Source organism: Tasmannia lanceolata, unplaced genomic scaffold, assembly GCF_043159265.1.
Source record: "Tasmannia lanceolata isolate RefF3 unplaced genomic scaffold, GAP_Taslan_0.1 ptg000016l, whole genome shotgun sequence".
NCBI classification, from domain to species: domain Eukaryota; kingdom Viridiplantae; phylum Streptophyta; class Magnoliopsida; order Canellales; family Winteraceae; genus Tasmannia; species Tasmannia lanceolata.
In genome coordinates this window covers 1,239,408-1,251,394 of record NW_027518693.1, presented here as the reverse complement: position 1 = coordinate 1,251,394, position 11,987 = coordinate 1,239,408, and the positions used below count along the sequence as shown (strand labels likewise).

Sequence of the window (11,987 nt, the reverse complement as noted above, 5' to 3'; positions counted from 1 at the left end):
CAGAATTACATATAGTTTGCATGCTTTTAATTCTTGGTTGGCCGCGTATTGATTTTTATGGGTGTTACTTTTTCTTACCTTTGATTTTTCTTTACTATCTCGCAATCTGCAAACATTATCACGATTTTCTTTTTTTGATATATTTGACAAATATTAAATAATCAGACTTTTTTCTTCTTCTTTTTTTTCATTTTTTCCTTCTTGTTTTTGTACACCCTTTAGGAGGTCACATGTGATCGAGGTGCTCCCATCTTTGATTGATCGGAACCCTCCATCTAATAGGCCTTAATCTGGATCTCATATGGCCAATAAATCACGATTTCTTGAAGGCCTATCTTGGCTTTCAATTTATCACAATGGGGTCGCTCAATTTGTACTACTTTCTTAGGTTTTGCCTTATTCTCAATTTTTAAGGGTGGATTTTCATATGGGGGAAGCAACTATAGTCTAGTATTTTTCAAAAAGTATTGCACGGCTTACACTCTGATGATCCAAACCGTCCATTTGATGGGCTATAATGTAAATAGGGAGTGCCAAAAAAATCATTTTCATAGAATAATCCTAGCCCTATGATCATTAGAGAAACTTCATATTATGGGAATCTCTATAGATCGGAGGGTTGGGATCATCCCACAGAAATGATTTTTGCGGCACAACGTATTTATGTTGTGGCCCATCAAATGGTAGGCCTGGATCATCCTATGGTGCAAGCCGTACAGTTCTTTTTGAAAAATATTGGACTATACGGGCTTACACCATATCATTTCTATTATTTTGGAGTTGTTATATGGTGTAAGCCCCCATTTTAGAATGAATAACTTGTTTGGAGAAATCTTAAATGATGTTCCTTCCTCCTCATCCTTGATCAAGAAGCACAGATCAAGCACCCATTCTAGCCATACACATAGAGATGGGTTCACTGGGTAAGCCCATTTTTTCTACCTAAAAATGGGAATAAAACAGAACGTAAGCCCATTTTTTTCTACCTAAAAATGAGTGTAAAATTTATTTTACTTACGCGCATGGAAGAAACGGAGTCTAGATAAAAATGGTGATACTACGGTCCTGAGTTGGAGGCTTGGAGCCAGCCTAGGTACTGGATTTGGTGCGACCCAACTTGGTGTGGGATGGGACAGGTCTCTGAAGGGCCATTACGCGGGTCCTGAGGGGTACTCCGTCTCTCTGTCCCTTTCCCTCTCTCTCTACTATTATTCTAGCTTTAGTCACCATCTATTGAGCATCCTCTTTTCCCACATTGTTTGGATGATCCAAAGCGTTCATTTGATGGGTCCTGACATAGATAGGGTGTGCCCAAAAAATCAGCTCCATCGGATCATCTTAACCCTTCAATCTATGGACGAACCTTCAGCTGAGAGGGCCTACCTTAAACAAATTGAAACTACAGGGGTGTATTTGTCACGTTTTAAACTATAGGGGTGGAAGTGGATGTGTCAGAAACTAGAGGGGGTGTAAATGTATGTAGACACCCCATTTTGACCGTGCCCTAAACCGTCCATGTTTGTACAAAACCCAACCAAATCATAGTTTTAAAGCCCCAAATTTAACCCCAAGGTAGGTTAGGGTCCCAGCAAGGTCCTTGCAAAATTTCAAAAAATCCGTCGCGGTTTACCTAGCGAACAAGTGAGGTAGGTAACTTAGTGTAAAATAGTGTAGCAGAAGGGGGTGGTTTATCCAATCCGGGGGTAGCCCAGTTAATGTATTTTTTGCAGTAGGGAGGCTGTCCCAGGTAGCTTAAAAAAAGCACGAAATTATCTTTTAATTTTCACTAAAGCTCTTTCTTATGTACCACCTTTTTCAACCGAAACCATGTGAATATTTATCAAAAGAGGTTGTTCGAAGGAAACTTAAGAAGCCCGAAAACTTTGCCCAAATAGCTATAAATAGACATTGGCTTGCAAGAGAAGCTAAGGAGGCTCTCATTTTCTTTATTTTTACAAACCCTAGCAGAGCTCAAAAGAAAAAGAAAAAAAAGAGAAATTCCCCAAATCACCGAAACCCTAGCATTTGTTCTTGATTTTTCCAATCAAATTTATTCTTCTCCGATCAAACCTTAGCTCCAGCAAGATCATTCTCGCCGCGATCTCTACCTTCAAGTTTCAATTTTCGTGGAGAAAATTAGAAGATAGTACTCTAACTAAGGATCATTTTCAGATCGAAAAATTAGAGAGAAGAAGAAAGACGAATTTATGGCTTCGATCATGTTTTCCCTTCTAAATTGCCTTCTCTGGTAATTTGCAGGAGCTCCGATTAATTTCAGGTTGGATCGCATTCTCAGTTACTTTATGCTTTGTTCTAATAGATTCTCTTCCCTAATTGTCGTTGTTACATTTCTTTTGTGTAGTTTCTTTAGATTTAAAGCTATAAATCATAGATCTTCAAAGTTTTAAGATTTTAGCTATTATTGAATTCCAAATTTGTGCTGATTCCTTTTGAAAGAAAATGAGATTTTAATTCTGTTGGAGTTATTGGAGCTTTAATCACTTTAATTGTTTTCTCCAAGCATTTGTTTGTCATTCTTGAAATTTTATTTTTTTAATTTTGTTTTGCACTACCAGATGAGAATTAGTCAGTAGCAAGTAAAAATTTTTTTAGAAAAAATAAAAGAATCAAATGATGTTTATGATTTCAGTTGGAGTCAAAAGCCTGTTCTCTGAAAGAAAAAAAAAATGTTCTTGAGTTTTTAATTTTTAGTCTATATCATTCTTTCAGGCCGATGATCTTATTAGAGCCTATGTTTAATATACTGAAGGAATGGACTTTCTTCTTGATAGCTGTAGGTTTAGTAAAATTTCTTGGTTGTAAACATTTGATTTATTAAATAATGAAACATTGTTAGTAGCATTTTTCTAGGAAGTTCGTTGATAGATTTAAAGAGAAGATAATAAATGAGCCCAATTCCATGAGTTTTTACAGGGACTGTACTTTAATTTATGGTGAACACACGGTTATGATTTCATATGTTGCATATATTTTTGTGCTGGAATCTGTCATATGTTGGATGTTCATTGCCCTTTGGTGTTAATCTTGGATAGAAGGAAATTGATTTTTGAAGTTCAAGGAGTTGTTTTTATTGAAACTGAAATCTTCATTTTGAACTATGTTCTGTGTTTAAACATAGAAGCTATCATCATCAGTTAGTTGAACTAGGAGGTTTGCTGATCATTGGTGATTTAATACACGCCTCTAACTTCACTATCACAAGCTGCTACTTATGTAAGTCTTTATAAGGAAAGTGTGGCTTGCATTATGTGGTTGTTCCTTTATAATTTTATGGACAGTGTCTGCACATTCCAACTTCATGTACAAAATGGATAGAATTGGTTTTTTCACGCCCTATCATTTTTACTTCATAGATCTATTCATTGATATGTAAAAGAAGCTTGCTATTATTATTATTTTAGCATAGACACCTTATAAACTGGTTGGGAGTAGTGTAGTAGTTTTGTTGTTGAAAATGTTTCCCTTATTTAAATGATTTTTAATAATAAAATTGTTCTTCCATAGCTATACAATTGTGTGGCTTTAGAAATAGACAAAGATGTTCCTTTTAATCGGATAATCACGAGTAGATAGAATGGTTATGCATACGAGTTCTGAAGGAAGATATACCAACTGAATAAATAAGAGATGTTATGATGATGTGTGAGTGTTTAAAGGATGTCATGTCATGCTTGAGCAAGGTATTTTGGCTTTGGTTTCGGTTTGCATTTTTTAGGGGCTGTGTGTCTCCTCATTATTTCCAGCTTTCCCATTATTACCGACCTCCCATCCGAACCACCATAACAGCTCTCATACCACCATAGTAGCCTTCACGTTCTTTTAGTATTTACAACCCTCACATCCTTGTGATAATAACAGCCCACTAAAATGGCTATTACTCCCTAACCACTTTGCCAAATTACGAGTAGAAATACCCGTAAGAATTCAAGTAGCTACAACTTTCTAGTTTACCATTTTCATTGATTCAGCCCTCTAGTAGCCTAAAAACGTGCTAGAAAAATGTTCAAAAACATTGTGACGAAAATGCCCCCTGAATCAATGCATATGAGTGGTATATAAATGCTTGAAGGATTCCAAATTAGTCTGATAATAGGCAATACAGAATCTGTTGATGCGTGCTACTGATGGTCATATTAAGCACAACTTGGGAGCGTGTGTGTGTGTGTGTGTGTGTGTGTGTGTGTGTGTGTGTGTGTGTGAGAGAGAGAGAGAGAGAGAGAGAGAGAGAGAGAGAGAGAGTGGGGTGTTCATGTTCACTTACATAGAAAAACTATATATACTGTTGTGGGCCTTATTTATCCTTGAGTTTCGGTGTTGGTATGTTTTAACTGATTGTCATCAGTTGAGTCAAGTAATGGATTTATTTTACGATCATGATAATTAATTATAAGCCTGAGTATTTGAAAAGGTCAGGATGGAGCCATGGGATTACTGAAATATGGTAGTGTTTATATATGAATCTTTAGATTTTTGATATTAACACTAATCAATTTTAATGGTCACACGAAGTTATTTTGTCTCCCTGACTTCAGCGGATTCACTTCATTTTGCTCTAACTGTTGTTCTGATAATCTTTAAGAATAGAAATGAAATGGTTGGTCATCAGTTATATAGAGTAATGAAAATGAGAAAGGGTAATGATGGTATAAGTTCATTCTAATAGTTCATGGATAGGTTCTAATTTTTATTTTGATTGGGGTTAGTTTAGTAGCCAGGTTCTAATCTGTATGATTTTAGGATGGTATCTTTCCTATCATTTGTCAGTTAAGAAATGGATATTATGCATGTACCTAGTGTGTTGGTCTTTTGTAGAGGTTACAAAAATTATGTTAATTCCTAAGCATTTCTTTCTCTTTCTGCTTTTAGAAGGTTTCCTAGTTTATTAGACATCTACCAATATACATAACCCTTTATCATTGTGAGGGTGATGAAGGTGTTAGCCCAAGCCCATCATTTAGGGGACTTGTTAAGTCCCAGTAGTATTTTTTCTTATCTTTTAGGTGTTTTCCTAGTCTTTTAGACACTAGTTTTTCCCTCATTGCAAGGGCGATGAAGGAGTCATCCCAAGCCCCTCTTTTAGGAGAAATTATTTAAGTCCTGTAGCACCCATTTCTCTTCATTTTAGAAGACTTTCCAAGTCTTTTAGATATTCCCTTTAGACATGTTTTATCTTATTGACATTTCACTCGTTTATGATCATGCTAGTTTACTTGTTTGTGACCACGCTGGTGTACCTGTTTGTGAGCACGCTAGTTTACTGGTTTGTGAATCGCAGGTGTTTACTTGTTTAGTGTTTTTATCTCGGAATAGTTCGTTTCGAGGCTTGATCCTCTTCCACGAGGTACGTAGTGCAGCTTGGGATTCACATCCCAGGTCCAGCCAAACTTTTAAAAAAAATAAAAATAATAAACCTTCCAAAAATACAAAAACTTCTTCAAAACCTTTTTTCAAAGAGATCTTCCCCTAGAGTTAGGAGTATGTCCTAGATATTTGGGGTGTTTTAGAGTTAGGAGTCTGTCCTGATTTGTTGATATGGTGTGTCCTGTTGTGTGAGTGTCACTAGAGTTAGGAGGCCTCAAGTTGATCGGTTAGACACTTAGTCAAACCGATGGCTAGACTAGGAAGCATATAGTCAGCCCATGGTTTTCCTTAGGTTGCACAGCCTAGATACACGTAGGATGTAGGGCCCACCTGCATTAGCTTAAGGTTAATCAACCTGCATTAGTTAGGACATATAGAGTCCTAAATATTACAATTCACCTGAACTTAAGCAATCGTACAAAAAAGCTTTAAAAATCAGTCGAGTCTAGTGGATCGAGTCTAGGATAGCGGTTCTAGATGGTTAGGCATAGTAGTTTAGAATAGGGCATCGAACTACGTTGACTCCGATTCTTCCCGAGGCCGGGATACGTAGAGCAGCTGGGATGGACGGCCATCTTGGTCCGAGTCAAGTCGCATTAGAGTTAGGATTTGTCTTGTCCTGTCATATATATGATTGATTTGTGTTTTATGTTTTGACGTGTTTTCTTATTTTCTTGTACTGATACTATACCTTTAGCTGTAGCTTGCATGTGTATGTCCACCAGAACTTAGACACCCATTAGGCATGTCCCTCATAACCTAGCTTTGCTTAGGTGACACATTTTTCATTTCATTTTGTGTATGCTTATTTCTTTATCCTCAGGAAATGCATGCTTAGGTAGACGATTCCTGAGAATTGTTCCTATTTCATATGATTTTTACCTAAAATTCTTTGGATTTAATAATAAATGGCATAAGAGACCAAGTGCTTGCACTCGGACGAATTGGAGGCGCTCTTCGGACCTTCTCCATTCGTAATCAGGCACGAACCCATTCATTTCTGGTTATCCATGGTATACAGAGCATATTTTTTTTTAGGGATCCATGGCCGTATACCATGGATGGCGACTCTGAGTTTTGTTTTTTGTTTCGAGAGTTCCTTGGTAGAGCTCTCCTTCACGTGTGGATGATCCAAGAGGCCGCTGGGGGCTCGTTCCCTCACCTCTCTCCCGGATCGGGGTGCCACAATGTAATTTTCCCTTCTTTATTTGTTTTGTTTTTGGGAAATGGACCCCCAAAACATTGATTTTTCTTCCACTCAATTTGCAAACATGACCATCGTTGCGAACTTTCTTTTTTGACTCTTTCATTTTAGGCTATGTTCACTTGCGTTCTCAGGAAATCACATCCCGGGAAAATACCTCTTTTTCTCGAGAAAGCTAAAATAGTGGTGTTCACTTGTTTTCCCGAAAAACTAACAGGATTAGGTGGAAAATGTAAAAAATGGCATGGAAAATGCCAGAAATGACATGGAAAAGACTCTTTTCTCGCAAGTGTGATAAACCAAATCCCACCACTTTGGTGCAATTTGGTTTCCCGAGAATCAGTCGTGTGAAAAAAAAAAAAAACATTTTCCTGCACAGTTTCTCGGGATTTCTTTTCCTTTTGCCACGTCAGTTTCTCGGGAAACCTTTTCTTTTCCTTTCCCGAAAAAACAAGGAAAAATACAGATACACCCCCTCTAATTTCTGACACATTCAACTCTAACCCTGACTTTCAAAACGTGACAAGTACACCCCTGAAGTTTTTTTAACATGACGGAGTAGACTGCGAGGCGGAAATGACCAAAATGCCCTCCTCTTCCTCAACTGAAAATTAGGGTTTTCAGACTTGAAAATTCAAACCCTAGTTTATTTATCAACATAAACCCTCGATTTAGGAGTTTTATCTGTCTTCATTCGTACCATTATCATGATTTGCACATAAATCCTAATATTTTAGAATTTTTTTTTTGTTTTTATAAATATTTTTTTCTTGAAATGTGGGTTTGATGTAGCCATGGCGTGGGGTTTCATTGTCTGTGGTGAGGTGACGGCGGTGGCGGTGACGGCGGCAGTGGCTGGAGGTGCGACGGCGGCAGTGGGAAATGGCGTAACCCTAATCTCTCTACAAATGAGGATATTTCTGTCCTCAAAATATTAACCATGGTTAGTTTCAGTCTTTCCATCAGGTTAAACTGACGGACTGTTGATGAAGGGTGTGTACTTGTCACGTTTTGAAACCTCAGGGGGTGTACTTGTTACATTTTGAAAGTCAAGGTTAGAGTTGAATGTGTCAGAAACTAGAGGGGGTGTAAATGTAATTTTCTCTTCATTTTATTCTTTTCTTTTCTCTCCACACTTTAAAGGAGGTCACAACTGATCGAGGTGTGTACTACAGCAAAGTGGTCCCATCTTTGATTGATTAGAACCCTCCATCTAATAGGCCTTAATTTGGATCTCATATGGCAAATAAATCACGATTTCTTAAAGGCCTATCCAGGCTATCCATTTCTCACAATGGGGTCGCTCAATTTGTACAAGTTTCTAACTTAAATGATGCTCTTTTCTCCTCTTCCTTGATCAAGAAGCACAGATCAAGCACCCATTAGCCATACACGTAGAGATGGGTTCACTGGATAAAATGGGCATCAATTTAAACATGAGCCCTTTTTTTTCTACTTAAAAATGGGCGTAAATTTTGTTTTGTTTTACTTACGCCCATGGAAGAAATGGGGTCTAGATAAAAATGGTGATGCCACGGTCCTGAGTTGGAGCCAGCATAACTATGGGACTAGGTGGGAGCCAGGTTGGTCTGGGATGGGACATGTCTCTAAAGGTCAGTTGTGGCCTTGTGGGATACTCTCTCTCTAGTCTCACTCTCTACCATTGTTCTAGCTTTAGTCACCATCTATTTGAGCATCCTCTTTTCCCATCTTTCTTTATTTCTTTTCTTTCTGGGAAATGGACCCCCAAAACATTGCTGAATAAATATCCTCTTTTCTCTATCAGATTTACACATATGTTGCTTGCTTTAATTTCTTGGCCGTGTATTTGATTTGCATGGTTGTTACTGGTTTCCCTCCGAAATTTAAGGAGTTTCACCCAAAAATCTAGATTTTGGATAATTACTTAATATTTTTCCGAAATTTGCCGAAATTCTATACGGGATAAAATTCTATGTTATTGTATTTCGGCTGAACTGAAACCGAAATTTGAAACCATGGAGAAATTACCAATGGGCAGACCAAAATGCGAGAATTGCCAAAAGGGGGACACTCTTTTGAAAAATTATAAATGGGTCAAAACTGAATATGCGGGATAACCTTACCAAAATACCCCTCTTGGTTATCAAGTCTAAAAAAGGGATTATCAAGTTCAAAGAGAGTTGATAACCCCTGTTTAGACTTGATGTTGACGCCTTGTGGGGGTAATCTCTCTCCCTCGCTCCCTCCCCCGCGCTCGCTCTCTCTCTCTCTCTCTCTACTATTGTTCTAACTTTAGTCTTTTTCCATCTTTTTCCCCCTCTCTTCATTTCTTTTCTTTTCTTTTCTTCTTGGAAAATGGACCCAAAACATTGCTGAATAAATATGTGGTATTAGAATTACGTGAAATTATATGGTGTTAATTCCTGATCGGCGGCGGATTTGATTTTGATGGGTGTTACTTTTTCTTACTTTTGATTTTTCTTTACCATCTCTGCTAGGCAATCTGCAAACATGGTCATTGTTGCAGACTTCCTTTTTTGACACTATCATTTTTTTGTACACATTTTAAAGGAGGTCAGAAGTGATCGAGGTGCTCCCATCTTTGATTGATAGGAACCCTATATCTAATAGGCCTTACTTTGGTTCTCATATGATCATATGGCCCCAATAAATCACCATTTCTTAAAGGCCTAGGCTTTCAATTTATCACAATGGGGTCGCTCAATTTGTAAAAATTTCTTAGTTCTTGCCTTGTTCTCAATTTTTATGAGTGGAGTTTTTAAATGGTGTAAGCCCCCTATAGTATAGTATTTTCAAAACGTATTGTACGGCTTACACTCTATGATGGTCCAAACCGTCCATTTGATGGGCTACAATGTAAATAGGGGTGCCAAAAAAATCATTTTCATAGGATGATCATAGCCCTATGATCATTATAGGAACTTTATATTATGGGAATCTCTATAGATCGGAGGGTTGGGATCATCCCACGGAAATGATTTTTTACGCTGTGTCCCATCAAATGGACGGGCTGGATCATCCTATGGTGCAAGCCGTACAGTTCTTTTTGAAAAAATATTGGACTACACAGGTTTACACCATAGCATTTCTATTATTTTGGAGTTTTTATATGGTGTAAGCCCCCAGTTTAGAATGAATCACTGGTTTGGAAAAATCTTAATTTTATTTTCTCCTCAACCATGATCAAGGAGCACAGATCAAGCGCCCATTCTCCATACATACAGAGAATCACGGTACAATGCAAATTCTCCATACTTCGGATCCGAAGTCCGACCCAGTGGAGAGAAAAGAGACCAAATCAAGAAAACGAGGCAGAGTGGGAACGAAGCCCTATGGAAATTGTTTGTTGTTGGAAGGACGCCCAAACGGTTTTTTTTTTTTTTTTTTATATGGATCTGCTAATTTTATTGAGTATGTTACGTTGTGGTGTTTTTCGCAAAATCACTGGTTCTAACAAAAGTGAGTTGTGCCATTATCAATATATGGTGAAACGATTGGAATTTCGTAACTTTTTAATTTGTAGTGGTCAATGGTGAGTTAGGAAAGATGAGAGGAGGGAATTAATTAAAAAGGAGATGAAAACTATCTTTATCTTATTATATTCATATCTTAAGGAGGTGTAATTTGAATAGAATTTTGAAGAGGAATTTGATTAAAATTAGGAAATGAGGGAAGAAGGAAGAGAGAATCTATAAATATGGGAGTGTGCTTTGTATAGAATTAACTTATCATTTCATTGAATAACAAGAGCCTTATTCAAATGGGGCGTCCAAAGGTGAACCCGGTGCAATTGGTGGGGGAGGAGGTTTGAGAAATCATAATGGTAATGGAGTTTTTTATTTTTTCTCACTATTATTATATGAGATTTGCTAGCATCCATCGCAGAAGGCATATGGTCTGTTGCATGTCAGAGTAACCACCTCATGAATGAAGACAAAATCTGCTGAAAAGTGAGGCTTGGTGGCTGCTCTAACATGCAACAGACCATCCGTGAAATGCCTTCTGCGATGGACACTAGCAAATCCCTTATAATATTGGTACTAACATGTAGGTAGAAGTTAGAAGCATGTTGGACGATCTTAGATATTACAAAGCTTTTGGCTTAGTGAATATATGGATGCAACATAAAAGTGAAAAGAAAGACCCTCCAATGTCTATTAAATTTTAAGGGAATGATATTTTCCCTCCCTTTCACAGATAAACCCACAGATTGAGCTGATCTACCGGAAAATATTTACACCCACAGATTGAGCTGATCTTAGTGGGGGAACAGCAAAAACACCAACCCAAGGATCCAAATCTACCGGAAACACAACTGCTTCCTTGTATTAGAAAAAAGAAGACAAACTACACTTAGAGCATGAGCTGGTCATGAGTGGGGGAATCAATGAACAAAAACACCAACCCGAACCAAAGATCCAACTCTATTGGAAACACAACTGCTTCCTTGTTGGCAGGCGATGAGTGTGTTGGAACACAATGCTACGCCCATCCACTGCTCAAAATGGTTCACAAAGTGCCAACAATAACCATCCTTATCCTGGACACTTTTGATGACATTCCTTGGTCAAAAGTTTGAATCCTAGAATCTAACTCCCCACTTGAGAGCAAACTTTTTCACTTGTTAGTTTTTGGAGTTCCTTTGGCATGTATTCTGCACTTTGCAGTTATATTTTGTTAATCTAAGGGAACTTTACTCGGATGTTTTTCTATGTTATTTGGTGGTTTTGTACTAATGGAAAATGATATGGTAACCGATGGTAAGACCGATGGGAGAAGCTAACAATGAGAATGAGAATGTGCCATGTGGTACCTTTTTGGTATTTTCCTAAACGAAAGGACTGATTATATGTCACTTGTGATGCTGTGGCAACAACACATTTGTTCGGTCCCCTGCTTGGTTGTAAAACCGGTTTCCCTAGCATTACTCTTAAATGATATTTGATTTACTAATTACGTTGGAACTACCCCAAACTCTTTGATTCAACTTGGCATATGTAGAAGTGATGCCAGCTATAGCTTTTATAGCTGTTACTATTATATATGTTTGAGCAAGATATGTATGCCCTAAATGAGACAATGATTGAATGCGATGGCATTTTTAAGATTGGCATGCTCTTTCTTTTGTCAATGTATTGATTAATGTGGAACTGAATGTTAGCCAAATGGCAAACATGGATTTAGATGTGTAGAAGTGATTTTGAATTGGATCTATATTCATGGAAGGTAATAAGGCTATTATATGTTCATGCATGAAAGTGAATTCGTTACTCTATATATGTGCCAAAGTGCCATTATATGCTCTCATGCAACAAATTTTATCCATTCTAGAAATATAGTTCAGGAAGGGTACAAAGTTTCGTAACATTTAAAGTAAATTAGATTATGCTAGTTTTCG

The 11,987-nt window shown here is 37.6% G+C and overlaps 1 long non-coding RNA gene across 1 annotated transcript; it reads left to right on the top strand.

The window, feature by feature from the left end:
* The first annotated feature begins 1,942 nt into the window (after window positions 1-1,942).
* LOC143847781 (uncharacterized) lies at window positions 1,943-7,700 on the top strand. Its single transcript, XR_013235228.1, has 2 exons — window positions 1,943-2,278; window positions 7,379-7,700. It is a non-coding gene; the product is annotated as an uncharacterized LOC143847781 (long non-coding RNA).
* The last annotated feature ends 4,287 nt before the right edge of the window (window positions 7,701-11,987 follow it).